Source organism: Talpa occidentalis, unplaced genomic scaffold (assembly GCF_014898055.3).
Source record: "Talpa occidentalis isolate TD23 unplaced genomic scaffold, MPIMG_talOcc4v2.1 talOcc4.12, whole genome shotgun sequence".
NCBI classification, from domain to species: Eukaryota; Metazoa; Chordata; class Mammalia; order Eulipotyphla; family Talpidae; genus Talpa; species Talpa occidentalis.
In genome coordinates, this window is record NW_023601212.1 from 50626136 (window position 1) to 50652249 (window position 26114).

Sequence of the window (26114 nt, forward strand, 5' to 3'; positions counted from 1 at the left end):
TAGCAAAAAGGGGCATCCCTGGGCCACCCTGGTGGCGCAGAGGGTTGAGCGCTGCGCTGTGAAGCTGTCCACAGCCTCTGCAGCGCGGTTCTATCCGGGGCAGGCCAGGGAGAAACCCACATGGCGTGGCAGACCTCTCCTGCCTCTCCAGCTGCTCCCCTCAGCAGTGTCTTTGGTCTGTCTGCCTGTTCTGTTCCGCACTCTGGCTCTGGTGAATTCTCTCACCCTCCCGTGCCTCTGACTGTACCCCAGTTCTTTTTTTTTTTTAAAGATTTATTTATTTATTTATACAAGCACTGGGTACAGTCAGAAGCATGGGAGGGTGAGAGAATTCATCAGAGCCAGAGCGGGGAGCAGAGCAGGCAGAAGGACCGAAGTACACTGCTGAGGGGAGCAGCAGGCGGCAGGAGAGGTCTGCGCGCCATGTGGGACCCTCCTCCGGCGGCCAGGGGCAGCCGGGGATCGAACCAGCGCTGCAGAGGCTACGGGCAGCTTTGCAACCCAGCGCTCAACCGCTGCGCCACTGGGGAGGCCCTGTACCCCAGTTCTTGTATAAATAAATCAATCTTTAAAAAATGGGGGGCATCCCTGGTGACACAGGGGTTAAGCTGCAGCGTTGTGAAGCTATCCATAGCCACTGCAGCATGAGTTTGAAACCTGGCCAGGAAGCTGATCCACATGGCATACCAGACCTTTCCTGCTTCGCCTGCTACTCCATTCAGTGTATTTCAGTCAATCCACCTGTTCTGTTTCCCACTCTGCCTCTGGTGAATCCTCTTAGCCCCTGCACCTCCTTCCTGTACTCCAATTCTTATATGCATAAATAAATGAATTTAAAAAACTAGCAAAAAGAATGCACTCTGCTTATGTCAAATCACTATCAATAAATTATGGACTTAATATTGATTTCACATGCTATTGAAACAAAGTAGAAGAAAATGGAAAGTCCATTCTATTTATACTACAATTAACTCTTTTAATAAGTACAGAGAGTTTATTTTTGAAAGTATCACTTTCTGGAAGCCATTAGAGAGCTAGTGCTATGCTGTAAAACTTCGTGGAGATTTTTCATAGTATCTAGAAGCTAATGGGTGGGGTGAAGGTGGCCAGTATTAGTACTGTCCACCAAGGTCCCCACTTTTACTTCTGAACTGTGAAGGACTCAATCTCCTTGCAGATGTGTCAGGCTATGCAATTAATTTTGGCCAGTAAAGTGTGATCATTGATCTGTTTCCTTTCTAAGCTAAGACTGAAAAGTTCATGGGGATTCTTCAGTAACTTTCTTCCTCTGCCACAGAGAATGAGTTGCTATAAGGCCTGGAGGTTTTGGGTATATTTGTTAGTTAATAACATACTGTTTCCTCATAGAGTCCAGAAAGGCTCATAGTACTCTTGGTGTCAAGTTTTTGAGTAAGAGATAAAAGAGATAAAATGGGTTTCATTAATTTGTCAGTAGTGTCTTTCATATTAAAGATGTTAGCCTCAGGTCTAGTTTTTTAATCACATTTAATCCAGATATCCCACAAGTTTTCCATTTTCCATTAATTCTCCTGTGAATCTTTTTTAAGTACTATAACTTTCATCCATAAATTTACTGTGCTTGCTACAAATGATCACTTTTCTCAACTTCAATTGAATTGTTTAATCTAATAATACATCATTATTTTCCTAAGCATTTTAACTGGAGCAAGAGGTTCTGAATTACGAACACCTTGTCTTTCTTTAATTGAACTATATAGAGAGCTGTCTTGAAGAAGGGAGACATCCCCACAACTGCACTATCTCTACAAGGGAGAAGGAGATGCATTCCTGATGATTTTATTTTTTTTTTCAACATTGGAGAGTTTAACCTTGAAGGACTTGTAGAGTTTGAGAATTATTATTCCTTATTCAAACTATAGATAGTAGGTAAAAATTTTCAAGTCACTGAAAAAGAAGAATGCTTTGTTCTTGTTTACTTTAATGGATTATTAAGTAGGAATACATAATGCATATAAAGCCTGTCCTTTCTTTTCACTTATCCAGAGCTATCCATCACAGTCCTATTTAAATCCGAGTCCCTAGGAAATCATCCTTGAACACACCAGCTGGAATTGATCCTTTTCTTTCCAAATTCCTATGTAAATTCATATAATTTATTTGGCGTTGCAGGCAGAGCGCATCAGAGTTCAAAGTTGGAAAGAAACTAGAAACCATAGAATACAATCCTCTCGTTTTGCAAATGAGGAAAATAAAGTCCAGAGGAGTTACATAAACTCCTTGGAAGCTATAAATCTAATGTGCCCAATTCCCAAGGTAGTCCATTCCTTTATGCCACCACGACCTTTACATGCAGTGTCTGGTATTGTTGGTATCTACTCAAGAGAAGGTGCATCTCACCAATAGTATGACTTGAAGTCAGGGAACTCTGTTACCGCTACAGTTTACAGTTTAAACACATTTTATCTAAGTTTTTGTAGACTCTAATGATTACATTTATTTAACCTATTACTTTAATCCATAACCTTGTTATCATTCCACCTTCGGAAGATAGCAACTTGAAGGGGCGAAGGAAGTAGGAGTAAAACTGCAGCAAGGTAAGTAAATAATCGACTCCGTGAGAACAATCAGAATGCTTAGAGATGCCCAACAATCACTTCTAGAACTGAAGGTCACTGCCCTTGGAATGATCAGATCTGCAGGTCCACTCAGCAAGGAGAAGCGCGCTGTCTGAACGGGGGTGCCCGAAGTTCAGGCGAAGTTCTGGAGGTGAAAGCCTAAAGAGGATTTCCGCTGGGTGGGATGCGTGTAAGATCAGGAGGAAGTCGCGGGAGAGCCGAAGTCGGAGCCCACACCCGGGCCACCTCCGGCGAGGCGCGGGGAGCGCGCCGGGGCAGGCGCGGCAGCCGGAGCGGTGCGAGCGCCAGAAGGCAGCCGCGCGGTCGCCATCCGGGCGTCGCCGGGGGCCGCGTCGGCCGGCGGAGGGCGCCGGGGGCGGGGCCGGGCCGCGTCGGCCGGCGGAGGGCGCGGGGGCGGGGCCGCAGGGGGCGGGGCCAGCTCGGGCCTCCCGGCTGCACGCGGCGCCCCCTCCCCTCGCGCGGGGCCCTGGCGCGGCGCACGTCCGCGGCCCGCGCCTCCGCCCCCAGCTCGCTCGCTCCTTCCCGCCCTCCCCGCGGCGCCGGCCGAGCCGGCTTCCCCTCGGTCTCTCATGAATATTGAGCGGCCCCTGTTGTATTTCCCGAGCTCCATTGCGGAAGCCCAGGCTCGCCATATTGTGCGGCGGCGCCGGCGGCCGCGGCGGCTGGTATCCGAGTCTAGCTCTGGCCGCGGCCAGCGGAGCCCGAGCGGGGCCCGGAGCCGGTAAGTGGGCGCGGGGAGGGCAGGACGCGCGGGGCGGCCGGGACCGGTGCCCGCTGGGCCGGGCGCGGGCGGTGACGCGACCCCGGGCCGGGGGTGTGTGTGTGTCCGCGGGGGCGTGAAGGGAGATGGCGCCGACGCCCCCGGCCGCCGTGGGCTGAGACTCGGGGGAGGCGGCTTCTCATTGTTCCGCTTCCTTCGAGGGTCTTGGCTGGGGGTGCCGAGTCGGGTCTGTCGGGGACCCGTGGGGGAAGCTCGGGGTTCCTCCTCCGCCGCGACCACCTCGCTGCCCTTCGGCGCGGAGGCCGGGGCTGCGGCGCAGGGAGGGGGCCCGGCCTTGGTCGACCCCTCGCGGGTGGACGCGCTGAATGCGGGGTTTCTCTCCGGGTTCCCCTCCCGGCCGGGGAGGGGGGGTGTCTGCGGCGTGGGGGTGGGGTCGGGCGCTTTGTGCTGAGTCCCCTCTTGCCCCGGCTGCGGGGTCGGGGTTCCGTGTGGGGTGCGGGAGACCCCCTCTGCTGAAACATTTCTGGAGTGCCCCGGCCCGCTCGGGAGTATCTGTTGCTGCTTTCCAAAACCGCGAGGTGGCCCGGGAGGGGCTTGGGGGTTCTAGGGGGAGGGGGTGTCTTGGTTTGTTTCTGTAGGAAGCTTCGCGTTTTGAACCCAGGGGTCCACGCTGAGACCTTTGGTACCCGGTGTCTCCAGGGAGCCCTAGTCTTGGTTGTCAGGATCCTTCACCTCCTTCCTGTTCCCAGAGATGCTGTTAGTAAAAATTGATCTCTCCCTCTTTGAGGTTCATTCCTATTATTTGCCGGTTAAGACCAGTTGCAGGTTTATCTCTTTGAAGCCTTTCGGGATATCTCCTGCCTGGCTGTCAGAAGTTTGGAGAATGTGTGCTTTTGCGTTGTAAAACGGTTTGACAATGTCACAGTTCCCTTAAGGTGTGTAAAGAAATTTAGTTGCTGTGAAAGGATAGGTTTGCTATCCTTATAATGTATTTTATTTCTTTTAAAAATTAAATTCAGACATGGTTTCAGTGTTTCAAACTAAGAATTATGTTTAAAGTAGTGTGTGCTTGATTTGCATTACATAATCTCCTTTTGGTAGTTGCAAGGTGATCAGCTGGAATAGGAATACTTAGTGGATTGGCAGGTAATCTTTCTCTTTCTGTGTTACGGTATGGCTGTTGAATATTTTAATAACTTAGATTGGTGTTAGGTCTTGGTTCTTAGAGTGACTCTTTGATCCTATGATTTATAAAGAATTTATAGGAAAGTAATACAATTGTTGGTTCTTTCCTTTCCCCCCTGAAATTTCTACTTGTCATAGTCAACAGGTATCTTTTAAAATCTTGACTGTGCATTTAATATTTTTAGTAAAATAATGGGTATTTATGTAAGACTCCATTTTCCAGGGATAGCATTGCAAATATGGCTCCTCATTTTTCGTAAAGATTTGTGTTATTTCCTTCAGATACTCTTGTGCAATCCACATTTGAGGTTAATTATGGAAGGTGTGAAAGTGGAATGGAGAATTTTATGAAGGAAAACTGCCTGAGTAGACTAGTCCATTTGAGTATTTGAAAAATGTGCTGATGGTTCTCATGTGCTGCTTAGTAAAATTTCAAATTAGAACCACTAACATAATGTAGACAGGGCAGGCATTCAAAATACTGAGAAGCTGGAATTTATCTTTGCTTGTGTGGAGGACACAAACAGCTAGATCCCAGGTTTGTGTGGATAGAAATGTAGAGCAGGTCAGCAAATGTCTTTGGATTTTCATTTGTCTTACTGACCCTCAGTGTGTGTGTCAGGTCTATATTTTTAATATGATTTGTGTTTATAATATGCAGTCTTTGATGTAAATGTGATATATGTCTAATGAATAATATATAGCCAGATTTTTCAGTGACAGTTTCATTTCTGTGCATTAGCAAAGAAGTGTAATTTCTTATAGAAAGAGAAGTGAGTTAACATTAAAATGTACTTTATTGAAATTATGGCAGCATTTCTAGTATGACTTAAAGCACCTTATAATTTTGTAAGAACTCATTAAACCTGGAGAAACAAAACAGTTCACAGTTTTTGGAAAAGGAAAAAAATATTGAAAGGTTATTTTTTGCACACATACAGATATATACTTAATTTTTGATTAGTGTTTATTATGTGTGTTGTGGAAGATAGACACTGTCATCAGATACCAGTTATATTAATTTTCTGATTTTTTCCCCCCCATTTCTCTGAAATCTAATTTACAATAATTTACTGAAGATTACATTATTGAATGTTTACTTATATTTAACAGTGGGTCCCCTTATAATCTGGGGTACAAAAATACATCAACCCTATGCATTCACTGTCTGTGTCCCTTTTACAACCTATTGTGTGAGAGGGGTCCTCTGTTTCTCTTGTAAGGAATCCAGTTTGGTTGATTTTTACATGGATATACTGATAGGGGTATTGTGGCTCTTGACCCGTAAGTAAATGTCCCATAGGCTGGAGTGAGGTGATGAGCCCTGACTTCCGAGATGGTAAGTGGTTAGGTGGCCCACTGTCCAGTTTTGTGCTGTGTGGGGGAACTCTAGTGGAACTAACCACAGACTTTAAAGTTTAGAATTCCTTTCACAAGTCTTTGTCTTAAAGTGGTTAGGCAGGTATGTCTGTCTGGACCTAGTGATAGGTCCTGGTTGGGTGCTTGGCAGCTATATACATTACAAAACCTTCCCAGAAAGATTCCTGTTGCCTGAATTTGCCTTCTCCCATTTCATTTAGAGAGTAGATTAATAATGTTTGCTGCTTCTATATACCTGCCATTTTGTTAAAAATTAAAAAAAAGTTCATTAAATGCAGTAATGAAAAATTGTTGAAATTAACCTCAGATTAAATTGTCCATTAAGGTCATCTTATTAATGTAGTAAAAGACCATATGAAAAATATCAAAACCTTTTGGTCATTTGTTTTCAATGGTTGTGTTAGTAGGGGCTCTTCTAAAAGGGGAATTTCTGTTTGTTTCTGTGCAATAGGGTAAAGTTGTATTTTATGAAGAAGTTAGATTCTGAAGTCAGTGTGTAAAATGAAAATCACATGTAGTAAGAAATTATGTTTGAAAATCCCTCAGGAAGGGAGAACAACATACCAGTAAGTTCAGCTCAGCTTTAGTTTTGGAACAGATAGCTGTTTCCTTTGTTGAACTCTAGATGTAATAGTTACTTACCTTACATTTAGGGGCTCTGTTGAGCAATAGCAAAAAAAAAAGTGTCTTTAAATAAACCAATCATATTCGGTATGGCATCATGCTCAAAGTGGAAACTGAGACCACTGAGGAATAGCAGATCAGCTCTTAGTCTCAGAGTTTCTCTAGTATATGTGCTCTAGTGCAAGAAGGTACATGTGTGTGCTTGGAGTAGCTTACACTGTTTAAATATTTTGCATTTCCTCTTTTTATTTTCCTTCCAAGTTGGATACTTAAAATCACAAAAGTTTAATGACTTATGCTGCATCGTAACAGACACAAAATTTACAGGGTTTTGAGTTATCCTTAATAAAAATATTTTTTTATTTATCAGAATAGCACTTGCTTTAGTTTCCCCCTAGTGAAAGCAGCACGCTGTTTCAGAGAAGGGCAGTTATAATCACTATGTTTAACGGTATTTTAGTGTCCAGTAGTGGAAACAGAAACTTCAGCTGGTATTTTAAGAGGGTATTTAATATAGGGAGCTGGTTAAATGGGTGGGTGTAGAAGTAAAAAGAGAACATTATAGTAGTCAACCTTTTAAGAGCTCAGAGAAGAGGTTCCATGAACCTGTTTCTGGACCTGGTCAGCAATGCTCAGCTACTGCTACCTCTGAAGTCCTGGAGTGGGGGGTCGAAGTTCTAGGAGTATGAAAGAAGCTCTAACCTGGAACTAATTGTGCTGCCAGGGTCAGCGACTATAGTAGCTGCCAGGAACTGGAAGAAAATTACCTATCCTCTCTCCTCACTTTCCAGTCATTAGTGCCATTCACAAAACCTAACAGTGAGCTAGCTGGCAGAAGAGTTGGTGACAAATAGTTTTATATAAAGCAGAGTCTAGAGTGATGGTTTTGGAGTTGAAAGACAATGAATGACTTGGACCTATACTATATAGGTTAAAGTACAATAATTTAAATAGGGATCCCGTTCTTCCTTTGCCTGTTCAAAAAACATTTATTGATTGTCTTCTGTGTGCCTGACTCTATGCTAGAAATTAGGACTAGAAAAATGAATTGAACAAGGCTTCAGGAATTTACAATGTGAGACTGACAAACTACCACACAGTGTGTTAAATGCAATAACAGGTGAATGATATGCTTTGGGAATCTAAAGGACATGGCAAACTCCTTGCCTGTTCTCTACTTAGCTAAACTTAATGGCTGCTGATTTTCTTTTGTATCTTGAGCAATTTCCAACTTGATTTTCTCTGACTGATGTGTTCAGCCCAAGTTTAAGAAAACTATTTCTCTGAGATTCCTCAATTTTGTCATGTAATTCTATTAATTAAAGCTTTCTGTGTACTTTACTTATCTAGATTAGAAAGACCATCAATTTCTCTGCACTTTCTATCCTAGCCTAGTACTGTGCACGTATGAGATGTTTAAGAAATACTTATTTTTACAGGAGATAATGGGAATTAAAATACTATTCCCCTTTGCAAACTTGTTTCCTCCTCGCAAGTTTATTAGAAAATAGCATGGTGAGCTTGTTATTTGATGTTAGGGATGTGAGTATTGAAAATAAGAATAATCAGTTAATTTGTAATTGTTAATAACACTTGTTGATCTGGAATCTGAGTTGGAAGTCAAACTTAGACTTCTGATGTACTATATTTCAAAGCCATTAAATGGGGATTCCTTTTGATGCCTAAATAAAATCTTCTGCTTATTTTTTAGTCTATGTTCCCAACTTTAAGTTATTTCTTTGGGGAAAGACAAGATAGAAGGTTCTATGAAAACATCATGCAGTTCTTTTTAGTTGTCTGTTCTGTCTTCTTTTTTTCCTCCTCCCTGTGTTGATTACCAGTAGCTCTATTAGCCATTGTAGAATGTGCAAATCTTTAGTAATTAATTTAGAATTGTTCTCCTTGTTTTCCACACAATATATACACTGTGTTGATTTAATTTAAAACCAACTGATTCTTTCGTTTTAAAAAGATGTGTGCCTCCATGTCAGTAATTTCATTAAACCTTCACTGTTTACACTATCTACTATATAGAGTCTAATTCAACTCTGGACCTGATGCCTTGGAATCTAGCCATATGTTTTATAGAAGGCTTTACTGTATTACAGGAGTAGTACTTTGTGTAATAGAAGCAACTTTAGAATCGAAGAGAAGAGGCTTTTTTTTTTAGGTCTGGTTCTACTACTAAAAATTCTCAGGCTGTTTTTTTATGTATTAAAAAAATACCACCCTTGCTTAATGTACAGGCTATTTGTAAAGATGTAATAATATATATTTATAAAATATTTTTATATTTTATATATATATTATTTTATATTTTATATTTTATAAAGTAAATCGTATTATATGGGGTATATATGAAGGAGAGAAAAAAAAAATAGATCTATGGCATGGATCCTGGGGATAGTTTTGTGTTTTTCACTTTTTTTTTTTTTGTTTGTTTGTTTGTTTTGAGTTCCATATATATATTTTTTTAATTCAAGAACAGGGGTACAGATCAGAGGTGCAGGAGGGTGAGAGAATTCACCAGAGAGCTGGGAGCAGAACAGGCAGATGGAACCTAAGACACTGCTGAGGGGAGCAGCGGGCAAGGCAGGAGAGGTCTGCCACACCATGTGGGTTTCTCCCTGGCCGGCCAGGAATCGAACCCGTGCTGCAGAGACTGTGGACAGCTTCACAGTGCAGTGCTCAACCCGCTGCGCCACCGGGGAGGCCCTTGAGTTCCATATTTAAAAGAAAGTTGTTAGGTTGTAAATGGGGAGTGGGAGAAGTTATGAAAGTCTTGTTACCCTACCTTTCTCAAGTCTGGTTGATAGTGTCCTATTTCCTCCCCCTTAAATAATTGTTTTATGGTTGATACACCTCATTAATTTCTTTTCATCAGAGTTACACATCTGCCTTATTTTTTTAGACAATACCCCAAACTTATATACACAAGGAACAAAGAAACATTTTTGCACTTTTAAATGATAAGGGTTGGGACTCCACTGACAACATGGTGGAATAGAGAGGTTGGGATCACCCTCTCCCTTTAAAAAACAGCTATTAAAAAAATATTTGCTCATAGGAAGATCTAGACCTCTGTTCCATCTATAAAATATAAGGGCCTTAGGGAGTAGGGAAACAGATGCTTTGCTATTTTGACTGGAAATTACCTTTTGTGGTTTGCATTGTTTGTGTTTTATAATATCAATTACAGAAAATCATTGTGCTTTTAAAAATACACTTAGCAAGATTAGAAATTATATCTGTCTGGTTATTAAGGAACTTATCCTTTTATCATTGATCTTAAATGTTCTAATTGGCACATTTGTGAAGAAAACATGCCTCATTGAATTAGTGGAAAGATGCTTTTAAAATTTTTATGAGGTAACATCCTCTAGGAATGGTTCCTTAATGTGACTGTAAAGTAATGGAAATATGTTGTTAAAGGTTGTCCAGTATTGATAGTTGAGTATTGTTTAAAGTATTAAGACTACAATTCTTTATTATATTTGATTCTGTTTGTATTTAAAATAGAGGTCTCATTTACCAGTTGAAGTTAACCAGTGATAATTTATCATTGTAGTCACCTGATATATTTTTTAAAAAAAGATTTATTTATTTATGCATACAAGAACTGGGGTGTATGCCAGAGGTGGAGGAGTGTGAGGATTCATCAGAGACAGAATGGGGAGCAGAACAGGCAGATCTACTGAAATATACTGCTGAGGGGAGCAGCAGGCGGTACTGAAGAGGTCTGCTGAGCCTTGTGAGTTAGCTACCTGGCTGGCCAGGGATTGAACTTGTGCTGTGGTGGCTGCTGCAGTGGCTGCAGTTAGCTTGATAGCACTGTTACTTTAACCCCTTGCCCCCAGGGAGGCCCCACCTGATATTTTTTACCCCCAGGGAAGTCTTAATAACTTTTGAAAAGTTAGCTGACAGTTTTGTGCAGTTTAGATAACATGATTGTTAATGCCAGTGTAATTTATTCTGAAACCATTTTTTTTTTGTTTGTTTTTTGTTTTGTTTTTAGAGAGAGAATAGGAGAAAAGAAACAAAGTGGTACTCACAGGCTGGTGGAACCAGGCCCGGGAGGGCCAAGGAAGCCATTCTGAAACCTTTTGAGTACTCTGTTGGAATAATTGATTTAGGAGCATTGAGACAATATTGGTGTGCCAGTGAGAGCATAAAGTTTCACAGAGTAAATAAACTGCCATTCATTACTTAAATGTATTTTTTAGTTTTAATTCCATTGTTCAGTATTACTTCTTTCAAAAGTAACTTAAGAGCTAAGAATAGGGGGAAAATCCATTAATTATTATATTGTCTTTTACCAAATATTACAATTTCCAGTTGCCACTTCATTAATATTTTTTAATTTTGGAAAATTTAAGAAGTAGGAAAAAAATCATGCTTTCACTATTCAGGTTTTTTTTTTTTAAACAATTTTTTTTTTTTAAAGTATTTATTTGTACAAGCACTGGGTACAGTCGGAAGTGAGGGAGGGTGAGAGAATTCACCAGAGCCAGAGCGGGGAGCAGAACAGGCAGACTGTCGAAATACACTGCTGAGGGGAGCAGCGGGCGCGGCAGGAGAGGTCTGCGCGCCATGAGGACCCTCAACATGTGGGACCCTCGCCAGTGGCCGGGGATCAAACCGACGTTGCAGAGGCTGTGGGCAGCTTCACAGCCCAGCATTCAACCACTGTGCCACCAGGGGAGGCCTCACTATTCAGTTTAATTGCTCTTAAGTTTTGATATATTTCCTTTTGTTTTTTCCTTTACTTTTTGATTTTTACTTTGTTTAAAACATAGTTTTAATTGTATTTTATATAGACCTAAATTTGTGTATATTTTAAAATCTAACCTTAGATATAATCATTTTCTATGCCACAACCAATTTGGTGACTTTTTCTATTGCATATTTCAAGTAGATGTACTATGGTGTACTTACAAACATTTCCTTGTGGTTGGAGCCTAAGATTCCCTTTAACTGTCTATTTATGTTGAAATTAAGGAGGTCCAGCACTCACTGTGGCAGCTGATGGAAGCAGTTAGCAAGCAGTATCCATTGTTTTCATAAGTTTACTTTCTATAAATGAATCTAATTGTCTTTGATTGTTCTTGACCTGAAGAGATCTCTAAAGGTGCACAAATACTCTATTACTGTGGAATTTTGCACTTTCTTTTATATGGCTCTTCCACTCCCCAGGCCTAATGTGAGTTCCTGATTTTCATTAGCTTGTCAAAGGGGGAAGGGAGTGTGGATTCAGAAAAGTTAAGAACTACATACTTGGAGGATTTTGTTCAAAAGTAGAGGTAGGGGGCCTCCCTGGTGGCGCAGCGGTTGAGCGCTGGGTTGCGAAGCTGCCCGCGACCTCTGCGGCACCAGTTCGATCCCCGGCTGCTCCCAGGCCACTGGAGGAGGGTCCCACATGATGCGCAGACCTCTCCTGCCGCCCGCTGCTCCCCTCAGCAGTGTACTTCAGTCCTTCTGCCTGCTCTGCTCCCCGCTCTGGCTCTGGTGAATTCTCTCGCCTTCCTGCGCTTCTGACTGTACCCAGTGCATGTATAAACAAAACAAATGAACAAGTAAATAAATAAAAAAAAAAACATGCCTCTAAAAAAATTTATAAAAAAAAAAAAAAAAAAAAAAAGTAGAGGTAGGAGGAAAATGGTTTTTAAAAAAATGCCTGACAGCAGTAGCTGTTGTACTGAATAAATGTTAATTTTCCTTTTTTATTGTTTGGTTATATGAAATCAGTTTTGCTTGGGAGAGAATGAATTTTGCCGCTTTAACTTCTCAAGTTTTTCTTTATTATGGTTTTCCTTTTTTAGTAGTAATTGAAGAAATCACATTAAGATCATCACAGTCTAATTGCTAGTAAGTAGTTTTGCCCTAATAGACATTAATTTATTGAAATTTGTATATATAAATGTGTATGTTTTAATTGCTATTATGGAGCTCTGCACTAATGAATGTTAAAATCATACATACACACATCACTTAAAACATGCTGATTTTATAGAGCTTTAGACCTGTGTATTGCTGTATAGATTTTGATTTCCAGTATATATGAGCTATGCCAGAGTTACTTTTGCCAGTTTTAAACTTTTTTGATTGCAGAAACCAGGAGACAAGGGAAGGCCAGAAGAGGAGAAAGAGTAAATCACTTTACCATTTGAAATTATTTTAAGAACCAAAAATGAGAATTGAGGTCCCCTGGATTCCAGTTTGGCTGTTAATATTCCCTGTAGTAGTTACTTTTCTTTGCAAGAGGAAAATTTACCCTGTGTGATAAAAGAACACCAAGATGACCATTTCTTCACTCCTCTCTTACCTCATCTTAAAACTCTTGGCTAAAATCTGTGCTTATTAGTAAGATGGTAATAATAATTAATATTGAGTAAAAAAATGGAACACTATTCCCCACAAACTTAACTCCATGTTGCCTTCTAAAACATAACTTTTACATAGCTGTAGCACAGATGCAAATTGGTAACCTTGCATTTATCTTGCAAAATTTATAGTAGTTGTATGTGGCATTAATAATTGTTATGATTGAAGACATTTCCTGTTGTTGATGTTACAGTGAATGTCTTTGTGCTGATGACATTGTAGAATATGTTTGCTGTGGTCCGTGAGGCATGGCCTTCTTAGTCAAATAACATGGTTTGCTTGCTTCTTTATAGCCTGGCTTGATTTCTTTATTAAATGAGAGTGGTAGGGTGGTTGGGATTTGGCAAGATTTCATATAAAGTGCTAAACACACTGTATGTGGTACCTAATAATAGCATTATTTTCTAGAACTTGTAATTACAGGTGAATTTTTTTTTTAATCTCTAGAAGTGAATTGCATAGCTGCTTTCATTAGAATGTGGATGCCTTCCTTCAGCTCTCTCTCTTACCTTTATTAATCTAACAATTTTCTTTGTCCTTACCTCACATGTCTTTAAATTTTCAACAGATTATGCCCTCCCCAGAAACATAGTGCCTCATGGTATATTTTCTATGACACAGAAGAATGTTGCTGTGACTTCCTATAGTGTTACTTGCTAAATCTAATGTGATTTGCCAGCAACTCTTGCTTCTGCTGGAAATTTTTCTTCCCAGTAAAGGATAACAGCCTTGATAGATACCATTTTTCAAAAACTGTTAACTTCTATTCTACCCTTTGGTGCTTTAAACTAAACTGGTAGGTCTTAGACTCGACTCCTTTTTTTACCTTCTCTTTGTCATTAATTACAAACTCTTTAAACTTTGCTTTATGCCTTAGTTGTGTTTCATCTTTCTCTCGGAGATAGAAATATGATCTATGCCATTAAATCTACAGATATCTGTTGGGGGCCAACCATGTGTGCTAATGGCACAGACTAATAGTCCACAGTCAGTAGTAAACTGGGTAGTGTAACCAAATCAGTATGCTTGCTTTATTTACTGTTTCCTGTAATCTGGGTGAGGATGTAAAATGAAATTGATAGTCTCCCTTTGTTTATTTGCAATTTTTCTACTCTGTTCAGAAGATTATTAATAGCCGTTGTTCCCTTGGTCATAAGGTACTGGGAGGATTAAGTGCTCTCTGAGAATGTAGTTAGTTTGTGGTGTCATTGGTATGTATTCAGGGCTGAGAGCCTAGATTATGCCAAACTATTAATGAGTCAGTAATGTGGCAGTAGGTCACTAGATTCAATTAACTGGATGAAACAGTAGACTGGAAAGCAAACAGAGGTTGACACATCCTTGTAAGAGTTAAAAAAAAACAAACAAACAAAAAAAAAAAAACAAACTAGACTGTCAGATTAGTACTAGAAGATAAAGTACCAGTATAAGGAATATCTCTTCAGAGGGACAGAAAATTAAGAATTCAGGAAATCAACAGAAATGAAAGGTTCTGATCAAATGGGGCAAAAAGTAAATAAATACAAGAGGGAAAGATAAAACTCCCAGATATACAGGCAGGCCCTAGCACCAGGGATACCAGTTCAGAGGAAAATTTACAGCTAGCCCAACTTTGAAAAAATTATATACAAGCAAGCTAAATAGATACAAATAAATATAGTAACAGCTATTTTCTTTAAGACAAAGGGAAAAAATAGTTATGGCTTGGAATGCTAGATGTATGTATTTTAATACACTATACCTCTTTTACTTTCTTTAAAAAGAATAGAGGAAATGACTGGTTGTGGTTGTTTAAAGTATTCAAGTTGAAAGAAATTGGTAGAGGTAGAATACCCTTTACTCAAGGGGTCTGACTGTCTTTTAACATTGTACTGTTAAGGACATGAAAGCAAACTTTTTATCAACACAGTATTAGAACTAAGAGGACTCTTGGGTTGCTTAATATAAAATCTTACATTTACAAGTAAGGAAACTGGATTCTCAAATTGACTAGTCCTAGTTCACGCAGGAATTTAGAAGCAGAACTTCCTTGATGTTGGAGTATATTTGTTGAAAACAATAGTAATAAATAGTAGCCACTATTTCAGTAACCCACATTTCTATTATCAAGTTTTCTCCACCTAGTGGCAAAAAATATTTTTGCAAGACTGCATAACTGGGAAGAAACTGCTACCAGGAACTTGATTGCTACTTTTTTTTTTAAACAGATTTATTCATTCATTCATCCATTCATTCATTCGTTTATACAAGCACTGGGTACAGTTAGAAGCGTGGGAGGGTGAGAGAATTCACCAGAGCCAGAGCGGGGAACAGAACAGGCAGACTGACAAAATACACTGCTGAGGGGAGCAGCAGGCGTGGCAGGAGAGGTCTGTGCGCCATGTGGGACTCTCGCCTGGTGGCCAGGGATCGAACCGGCACTGCAGAGGCTGTGGGCAGCTTCGCAACCCAGCACTCAACCGCTGCACCACCGGGGAGGCCCTTGATTGCTACTTTTGAGGAAGAGTCAGTTCATAGTTGTATTGCTTTTGCAGAGGGAAAGAAATAGTTTGCCTAATGCTTACTTTCATATTTCATAACTCTATTAAGGACTGTGTAAAACTCTTTATACCTGAGTAGGCAGCACATTTATTGTTGACGGTATAAAGAGTTAGTGTTAGGCTTGTGTTTTAGACTTTTCATATACGTGAATACACATTTTTTAAGTATGTTACATGTATATATTCACATATATAATTATTTTCTATTTTCCCATCTTTATTATGACTTAAAAGATAGCGCGGTAACTTCATTAGTGAAAAGAAATGGACTATACCATATATGATGTTGGGAGAAATGGCCAGTTATTGGACGTCAGGAGGAGCCAGGTCCTGACTTCTTTTTTTTTTTTTTTTTTTTTTTTAAGATTTTATTTATGCATACAAGAGCTGGGGTATGGGCCAGAGATGTGGGGGGTTTGAGGATCCACCAAAGACAGAGTAGGAAACAGAACAGGCAGATTGACTGAAATACACTGCTGAGGGGAGCAGCCGGTGAGACAGGAAAGGTCTGCTTCGCCATGTGGGTTTCTCCCTGGCCAGCCAGGGATTGAAGTCCTGCTGCAGAGGCTGTGGATTGCTTCATAGTGCGGTGCTTAACCCCATGCGCCACCAGGGAGACCCCACATCCTTACTTCTTAAAGGTAAAAAAATGAAATGCTGAAAGTATTAGAAAAAAATGATGATTGGATGGTGAATGTTTTTATAGTTCTATAGTACTGATAATCTTTCCAAGAAAACATGGAGAAAAAGAAATAATTAGAAAATGTAAAATATGAAATCTATGGCCTAACGCAGTCAAAGACAAAAGACAAAAACTGGGGGAAAATGTTCAACACTCTTGACAGGCAAAGGTCAATCAGTTTTAACAGAAAAGTTCTTACAAATTGAAAATAATGAATATGAATAAGTAATTTATGAACCAAAGAATGACGGCAAAGCTATGAAAAGATACTTAGCTTCACACATGATTAAAGCCTTGCAAATTAAAACAACAATGAAATATAATTTCCTACCTATTGGATGGGCACGCTTTGGAAAAAAAAGTTGCTATTCCTTAACTGATACTATGATAAATTGATACGGCAATTTAGCAGTATGTGTCAGAGTAAAGAAAACATACCTGCCTTCATATCCATTAGTTTTACTTATATATATTTGCGTAGGGTAACTGATTGTCAAAGTTCAAGTCAGCAAAACATACACTAAACCAATGAATGAATGAATGGTGAACCTTATCTTTATTATAGTGGGACTAGCTATTTCCCTATGTGACTAGAACAGTAGTCTTTAGCTAGAACAGTGAGTTCTCAACCTTTGCTGCATGTAAAAACCATGTCTGCCAGACTTTAACTACACCAGGCACCCTGGAGATAATGATTTAATTGCTCTGAATGGTACCTTACTATCAGAATTGTTTAAAAGCTCTCCAAATGATTCCTGTATGCAGCCAAATTTGAAAATACTTTCATAAAGGAAGGCTGTTTTTTCCTTTGAGGGCATTTCAGTTTCTTTGGCAGAAGACAAGACTTTATTGGGCAGGTAAGCTGAAGTTCCCTTTTTTCCTTTACTTTTTTTCATTCAGCTTTTGGCTTTCTCTTGATACTTTGGGTTCAACGGGTGTATTAGTTTTCTGTTGCTGCTCTAACAAATTACTACAATGTAGTGGCTTAAAAATACAGAAATTTATTGTCTGACACTTAAAAGTCCAAAGTGGATAATAGGAAACTAAATCTAAGTGTTATAAGGCATTTGTTCCTTTTGGAAATTATAGAGAAGAACTTATGTTCTTTGCTTGTCAAGTTTATGGAGACTGCCTTAATTTTCCTGGCTGTGGGTCCTTCCTCCATGTTCAAGCCAGCAGTATATAGTATCTTTAGATTTCTGTCTTTGACACTACCATTGCCTCCTTCATATCATCTATTATGAGGACCCTTGTGATTACACTGGGTTAGACCCAGATAATCTAGGATAATTCCCCACCTCAAGATTCTTAATTTAATCACATGGGCAAAGTTCTTTTGCCATGAAGGAAACATAGTTATAGATTCTGGGCATTAGGATGAGGACAACTTTGGGGGCCTGTTATTTAACCTGCCACAGTTGGAGACAGTTGGGAAGATCACTAAATATTTATAAATGGAAGATTTTAGTGTGTCATAAGTTGATATGTTGAACCCAACATAAATTAGCTTTGATATAGTAATGATTAATGTTTAATGATAATGTTTATTAATTTTTATGTTTAGTATTTTTTTTGTTTTGTTGTTTTATGTTTATTAATGTTTTTTAATGTTTATTATTTTTATGATTAATGTTTATTATCCCTCAGAAAGAATCTGCAGTTTCTTCTTGTTAGAAATACTGGGTTGTCAGAAAAGTCATAAACCATTTTTGCCTGAAAAACAAAAAAAGTCATGACTTTTCTGACAATCCAATATAGTAGATAGGATAGACTGACTTCTTTCATTTTTATTATAATTAAAAACTATTGTATATTCACAAATCCTATAAAATGGGTACTTTATTTTAGCCCTCGCAAATTTCATACCTCGATTTTTTAGAATGTCTCTGGAGTCGCTAACATGTGGCCTCAAGTTCACCAGTAGGTTTCATCCTGAATGTTGATGAGTTGTTTTTTTTTTTTAAATAATAAATTTTATTTTTATATTCCCCATACAATTGCAGCCCCCCCCCATTCTGACCCCAATCCCTCCCCTCCCGCCCCCCACCCCCAAAAAGTGTCTCTGGTTCATAGTTTTTTGTTGATTTTGATTTTCACTTTCTTATAGTTATTCATTTTCCTGGTCCCTTATTTAAGTTTTCTAGATTCCTGCTGTGAGTGAGACCATCCGGTATTTTTCTTTTTCTTTTTGGCTTATTTCGCTGAGCATGATCCCTTCCAGCGCCATCCATGTTGCTGCAAATTGCATGTGTTTATCTTTTTTGAATGCTGAGTAATATTCCATGGTATATATGTACCACATCTTCTTGATCCAGTCATCTATTTTTGGGCATTTGGGCTGTTTCCAAAGCTTAGCTATTGTAAATAGTGCTGCTATAAACATAGGGGTGCAGGTGTTCTTTGGAATTGATGTTTCTGTGTCCTTTGGGTAAAGACCTAGGAGTGGAATTGCTGGATCATATGGAAGCTCTATGTTTAGTAGGTCCAGAAATCTCCACACAGCTCTCCATAGTGGTTGGACCAGTTTGCACTCCCACCAGCAGTGCAGAAGAGTTCCTTTTTCTCCACACCCTCGCCAATATTTGTTGCTAGTTTTTTTAATATGTGCCATTCTCACTGGTGTAAGATGGTATCTCATGGTAGTTTTGATTTGCATTTCTCTGATTACAAGTGATGTTGAACACTTTTTCATATGCCTGTTGGCCATTTGCATTTCCTCTTCAGAGAAGTTTCTTTTTAGCTCTTCTGCCCATTTTTTGACTGGGTTATTTTCTTTGTTGTTGCTGAGTCTCATCAGCTCTTTGCAGATTTTTGTGATCAGTCCTTTATCATTAGTGTTGTGTGCAAAAATGTTCTCCCAGTTGGTGGGGTTTCTCTTTGTTTTTGTTATTGTCTCTTTTGCTGTACAGAAGCTCTTTAATTTGATGTAGTCCCAGCTGTTGATCTTTGCCTTCACTATCACTGCTTTGGGTGATGTGTCTGTAAAGATGTCTTTGATGTGCAAATCACGTAGTGTTTCACCTATATTTCCTTCTATATATTTTATGGTTTCAGGTCTTATGTCTAGTTCTTTAATACATTTTGAGTTGATTTTTGTGTATGGTGTGAGGTAGTGGTCAAGCTTCATTCTTTTGCATGTAGCGACCCAGTTTTCCCAGCACCATTTATTGAACAAACTTTCTTTGCTCCAATGCATAGTCTTTGCTCCTTTGTCAAAGATTAGTTGACCATAAATCTATGGGTTTATTTCTGGATTTTCTGTTCGATTCCATTGGTCTCTATGTCTGTTCTTGTTCCAATACCATGCAGTTTTGATGATTATGGCTTTGTAGTAGAGTTTGAAGTCTGGGAGTGTGATGCCTCCATTCCCTTCTCTTTTTTTCAGGAGAGCTTTGGGTATTCGGGGTTTTTTGTGATTCCATATGAATTTCATCAATAATTGTTCTATTTCTTTGAAGAATGACATTGAAATTTTGATTGGAATAGCATTGAATCTGTATATTGCTTTTGGTAGGATGGCCATTTTAATAATGTTTATTCTTCCAATCCGTGAGCAGGGGATGTCTTTCCATTTCTTTGTGTCTTCTATTTCTTTTAACAGTGTTTTATAGTTTTCTTTGTATAGGTCCTTTACCTCTTTTGTTAGATTTATTCCCAAATATTTGATTTTTTTTGTTTCAATAATAAAAGGGATTTTTTTTTTTTATTTCTTCTTCTTCAGATTTATTGTTTGTGTATAGGAAGGCTACTGACTTTTGTGTGTTGATTTTGTATCCTGCCACTTTACTGAACTGATTGATGAGTTGAATTAGTTTTTCCGTGGAGTTTTTGGGGTTCTCTGTGTATATTATCATATTATCTGCAAATAGTGATAGTTTGACTTCTTCTTTTCCTATTTGGAGTCCTTGGATGTCTTTCTCTTATCTTATTGCTCTGGCTAGGACTTCCAGTATTATATTGAAGAGCAGTGGTGAGAGTGGACATCCTTGTCTTGTTCCAGATCTTAATGGAATTGCTTTCAGCTTTTCACCATTGAGAATGATACTGGCTGTTGGCTTGTCATAGATGGCCTTTATGATGTTGAGGTATGTTCCTTGTATCCCAAGAATTTCAAGGGCTTTTATCATGAATGGGTGTTGCACTTTGTCGAAAGCTTTCTCAGCATCTATTGATATTATCATATGGTTTTTATATTTCTTTTTGTTGATGTGTTGGATAACGTTGATTGATTTTCGGATGTTGAACCATCCTTGTGTCTCTGGAATGAATCCTACTTGGTCGTGGTGAATTATCTTATGGATTCATTGTTGGATTCTGATAGCTAAAATTTTATTGAGGATTTTTGCATCAGTGTTCATTAGGGAGATTGGCCTGTAGTTTTCCTTTTTTGTGTTGTCCTTGTTCGGTTTTGGTATTAGTGTAATGTTGGCTTCATAGAACGTGTTTGGTATTGTCCCTTCCTTCTCAATTTTTTGAAAGAGTTTGTGAAGGATAGGCACTAATTCATCTCTGAATGTTTGGTAGAATTCATTTGGAAATCCATCAGGTCCTGGGCTTTTGTTTTTGGGGAGGTTTTTGATTACCATTTCAATTTCGCTGCTTGTAATTGGTCTGTTTAGGTGTTCTATTTCTTCTTTATCTAGCTTTGGGTGATTGTAGAGTTGTAGGAATTTGTCCATCTCCTCTAGATTGTTGAACTTGTTTCCATACAACTGTTCATAGTAGTTACTGATTATTCTTTTGATTTCTGCTGTGTCTGTTGTGATTTCTCCTCTTTCATTTGTGATCCTGTTTATTTGTGCTTTCTCCCTTTTTTCCTTTGTGAGCCTGGCTAGGGGTTTGTCTGTTTTATTGATTTTTTTCAGAGAACCAGCTCTTGGTTTCATTGATCTTTTGGATTGTTTTTTTAGTTTCAATTTCATTTATTTCTGCTTTGGTTTTTATTTCTTTTCTTCTACTGGTTTTGGGGTTTTTTTGTTGTTCTTTTTCTAGATCTTTGAGCTTCGAGATTAGGTTGTTTCTTTGAGTTCTTTCTTGTTTCTTGATGTGAGCTTCTATTGCTATATATTTTCCTCTTATTACTGCTTTTGCTGCATCCCAAACATTTAGGATATTGGTGTCCTCCTTGTCATTCAATTCAAAGAATTTTTTAATTTCTTCTTTGATCTCCTCAGTAGTCCAGTGGTCTTCCAGTAGTGTGGTTTTTAATCTCCATGAGGTAGGAAAGTTCCTTGCCTTCTTTTTATGGTTTATTTCTAGTTTGATACCTTCATGGTCAGAAAAGATGGTTGATATGATTTCAATCTTGGTGTATCTGTTGATGTTTGTCTTGTGCCCCAGTATGTGATCGATCCTGGAGAATGATCCGTGTGCGCTTGAGAAAAATGTGTACTCCGTTTTTTTGGGGTTTAGTGTTCTATAGATGTCTGTTAAGCCCAAATGTTCTAGGTCCTTATTTAGAGCTTTAGTTTCTTTACTTATTTTTTGTCTTGTTGATCTATCCATTGTTGATAGTGGTGTGTTGAAGTCTCCCACTACGTATGTGTTTTCTCTGATGTCTGTTTTCAGAAAGGACAACAGTTGTCTGATATATTTTGGTGCTCCTTCGTTAGGTGAGTATATGTTAATGAGTGTTATTTCTTCTTGAAGTATTGTCCCCTTGATCATAATGTAGTGACCTTTGGGGTCTCTTTTTATTTTTTTGAGTTTGAAGTCTGTTTTATCTGATATAAGTATAGCTGTTCCTGCTTTCTTTTTTGGTCCATTTGCTTGTAGGATTGTTTTCCATCCTTTAACTTTGAGCCTATTTTTATCTTTTGTAGCTAAATGTGTTTCCTGGAGACAGCAAAAGGTTGGGTTTTGTTTCTTAATCCAGGCTGCAACTCTGTGTCTTTTTATTGAAGAGTTTAGTCCATTTACATTTAGAGTTAATATTGATGTGTCAGTATTTGTATTTGCCATTGTGTTTATCTTTCCTTTGATTTTATTTATTTATTCTTTTAATAACTTTTTTTTTTTTTTTTGGCCTTCTTTCGTTGTTATTCGTCCCTCTGAGGTTCTGGCTTTAGGATTCCTTGTTGTATTTTTGGAGTGGGGGTTTAGTGGTAATGAAATTCCAGAGTTTCTCTTTGTCTGGGAAGGTCCTTATTCTTTCTTCATAGAGGAAGGAGAGCTTTGCGGGATAGAGTATTCTTGGTTGGCATCTGTTTTCTTGGAGTCTGTTGACTATGTCCCTCCACTCTCTCCTTGCCCGTAGTGTTTCTTCAGAGAAGTCTGATGTCAGCCTGATTGGTTTTCCTTTGAATGTTATCTGTTTCTTCCCTCTTGTCAGCTTCATTATTTTTTCCTTGTCCTGGATTCTTGGGAGCTTTACTATTATGTGTCTTGCTGTATTTTTCCTTTCGTCGTGGAAGTTTGGTGTTCTTCTTGCTTCTTGTATATCAATTTTCAGCTCCTTCTTCGTGTTTGGGAAGTTCTCTTCAATTATCTCCTGGAATATTTTCTCTGTTCCTACATCTCTCTCCTCTCCTTCTGGAATTCCTATAACTCTTATATTTCCTTTCCTCATGGAGTCAGATAGTTCCTGACGTCTTTCTTCTTTCTTTTTCCTTCGTACTTCTTTTTCCTTTTCTGTTTTGGTTCTTTTTATTTCTGTGTCTTCAAGAGTACTTATTCGTTCTTCCATTTCGTCTATTCTGCTTTCATTGCTTTTCCCAGAGTTCTTTAGTTCCTCCATTAATTCTTTGATCTCCTGCGTTTCTTTTGCTTCCCTCTTTAGGGACTCAATTTCCTTCTTCTGATCATTGTTTTCCTTTATGAGTTCTGTCATTTTTTTAATCACGGCAATTTTAAATTCTCTTTCTGGAAGGCTCAGAAGTTCTTCCAAGTTACTGTCGTTGCAATCTGGGGGGTGGTTTTCTTTTTGTGGTGTGCTTTTTTCCTGAGGAGTTGTTAGGTTGCGTGTGGTTCTTCTATTCCCTACTGTCTGTTTTCTAATTTGTCGTATGCATTGGGACACTGTGTTGCTTGGACTGGCCGGCATCTTGGGTGAACTTCTCCGCTCCCCTCTGGCTCCTCCAGGAGCCATCTCTGGCTTCTGAGGGAGCTTTCTGCTGGTTTCAGGAAGTCTTTACTGAAGAAATGTCCCTGTTCTAAAATGGCAACGCAGGACTCAGTCCCTGAGCATCCGGTCTCAGGCACACTCTTCTGCGCGCCCGGTCTGCCCCGGCCGTGGGTGCCTGTTCCCTCTGTGGGCTCAGACTGCTGGTCGGAAGGGGCCTGGCGTGGGCTAACTTCCCAGCTGGCCACTGTCTCCTCCAGGAGCCTTCTGCCCTTTTCAAGCAGTCTTAAGAAATTTCCCTGTTCTTTGGGGTGTTAGTGACTTTTTTTTCTGGTCGCTAGGTGGCGCCAGAGATCTCTCCTATTGTCCTTGGGGGCCTGTTTTTCGCCCCCCCACCCAGTGGGACAGGGAACAGAGCGGGAATGGTAGGGTAAACCTTAACGGCTTTGGGGTGCTGTGTCTGCCTTGTGCCCCACCATCGTGGAGAACCCACGCCCCGAACTTCATGCCCTGGGTCTCAGTTCCAAAGCCCTCAGGTCCAGGACTTGGGCTGTAGCCCAGTTCAGTGGCGCAGGAATGGCGCCTTTTGCACCCTCTCCGTGCCTGGGCGCCTGGTTCCTGCTTACTCAGTGAGGGACTTTCACCTCAGTGAGGGCCTCCGCGCGTCTCCCCGCAAGCCTAGGTCGCAGGCGCGGGGACCTGGGCAGCCAGGATCCCGTTCCGCGTTTGCTTTTCAAGCGCGCCAAGCGCGCTGCTTTTCCGCACAAGCTTACAGGCCGGCCCTGGGCTGTGTGCAGGTCTCCTCCAGAGTCTCTTTGTTCTCTAATGGCACCGGGAGCCGTTCGTTCACCGCCGCGGCGAATCCTGCAGGGTTCTCCACAGCTCCCGTTCCCGGGGTGTGGTGGCTGCAATAGTTCCTTTCCGCTCACAGTCCCGCTTGCTGCGTAGTTCATTCTTGTTGGTCGTTTTAGTTTGTTGTTTTCCTCCTCTCTGCTGGTCGGAGAGTGCCGACTCTGTGGGCGGGGGAGGGGAGCAGGGTTCTGTGCTTTCCTCCCTTCTAGTCCTCTTTTATGGCAACTTTCTTCTTCCGGTAGTTTGCTGGAGTCGTCCGTTTATCTTCCGTGTCCCAGTTCTCACTGGGACCTGCCGCTTTTCTTCCCTATTAACTTTTTTTTTAATGGGAGATCTTACTCACAGTGTCTCCTCGCCGCCATGTTGCTCCGCCCCTTTGATGAGTTGTTTTTGAATCAGATTAACATTGAGGTGTAAGGTAGAATAATTTTGAATAGTGCTCATCCTATACCTTTGAATTCGGTTAAGAAACCTATCCCACATTTGAATCCTTTTCCCACATTATCTTTTCCACTGCTTTTGTTCAGTTATAGTTTTGCTACTGTTTTTTAAGGATTGATTTATTTATGCATACGAGAACTGGGGTACAGGTCAGAAGTGCAGGGGTGAGAGGAATCACCAGAGACAGAGTGGGGAGCAGAACAGGTGGACTGACTGAAATACACTGCTGAGGGGAGCAGTGGGCGAGACAGGAGAGGTCTGTTGCACCATGTGGGTAGCTCCCTGGCTGGCTATGAATAGAACTCATGCTGCAGTAGCTGCCAATAGCATGATAGCACTGAGACTTTAACCACTGAGCCATCAGGGAGGCCCATAATTTGCCACTTTAAGCTGAGATTTCCCACAGAACATTTTGTAATTTATGTGTGTTAATTCTTCTGGATGCCCTGCTTTGACCTTATTTGTAACAAGTCTAAAACTCAATGCAGCCTCTCATCCCTTCCCATTTTAATTTTTTTTTGATGTGAGAAAAATATATATGTAAAATTTACTGGTTTTAGATGTACAGTTCAGTGGCATTAAGTACATTGTTATGTAACCATCACAACTGTGTATTTCTAGAACTTTTTTATCATTCCAAACTGAAACTGTACATAGCATTAATTTCCTATTGCCTCTTAACCTCAGCCTCTGGTAATCATTATGTTAGTGGGCAGGGTGAGGGGCACCCCAGCACCCCCCGCTCAAATCTGTCTGCATAAAATAGGTTTTGCCATCCACCACATAAAGACAAAACATAAGCTAGTGCTAAAGACCTGCATTGGAAAAGAACTTTAATACAATAAGTATGTAGTAGAGAGAAGAGAAAGAATATAGTTTCCAAATCAAGCACCCAAGGTTGCCCATTCCCTCCTGGGCAAATGCCCAGCCAAACAGGGTTGGCCCAAAGCATCAAAATAGCCACACGTTTGGGGACTGTAACTCTCCTTTTTCATTTTTTATGTACCATATTTTTTGCCTGTTATTTTCTGCATCTGTATATTTTACCTCCTAAGTATTTTTTTAAACAATGTTGTTGTAGACTTTTTTTTGTTTCTTACTTGGATTTTGTCCAAAGCTTTAAACCTTCCTTCAGGTCTATTCTCCACTGTTATAAGAGGCGAGCTGTTTGTCTTAAATGCAAATTTGATGTTTTCCTTCCACTGTCCATCTTTACTGATATTTTTGCATAGAATGTTAGGCCTCCCTGACCTGGTCCACAGTTTTTTGGTTTTTTTTTTTTTTTTAAGATTTTATTTATTTATTTATACAAGAACCAGGGGACAAGCCAGAGGTGCAGGGGGTGAGAGGAGTCACCAGAGAAAGAGTGGGGAACAGAACAGGCAGACTAATGAAATACACTGCTGAGGGGAGCAGCGGGCGGCAGGAGAGGTATGCGCACCATGTGGGACCCTCGCCCAGCGCCTGGGGATAGAACCATTGCTGCAGAGGCTGTGGGCAGCTTCGCAACCCAGCACTCGACCGATACGCCACTGGGGAGGCCCCTGGTCCACAGTTTTATTCTTCTGTTCCACTCTGCAACTCCCACCTTCTCTTTTCACGCTTAAGAGCGAACTATGTGACCTTTACC

General features: G+C 40.2%; 1 protein-coding gene across 6 annotated transcripts in view; it reads left to right on the plus strand.

Annotated features, from left to right (window-relative positions):
• RNF2 (ring finger protein 2) overlaps positions 1 to 26114 on the plus strand; it is a 69468-nt gene that overhangs the window by 12777 nt on the left and 30577 nt on the right. Inside the window, exon 1 of one of the 6 annotated variants that reach the window (XM_037506301.2) lies at positions 2689 to 2748. The exons of 1 other annotated variant lie outside the window; for it this stretch is intronic. The gene's annotated coding sequence lies outside the window, so the exon portion shown is untranslated. Of the gene's footprint in view, positions 1 to 2688; positions 2749 to 3122; positions 3340 to 3508; positions 3566 to 10692; positions 10712 to 12374; positions 12394 to 26114 lie in introns of those variants that run through there. 4 more of the 6 variants (XM_037506299.1, XM_037506302.2, XM_054693418.1 and 1 more) reach the window with 4 other exon arrangements.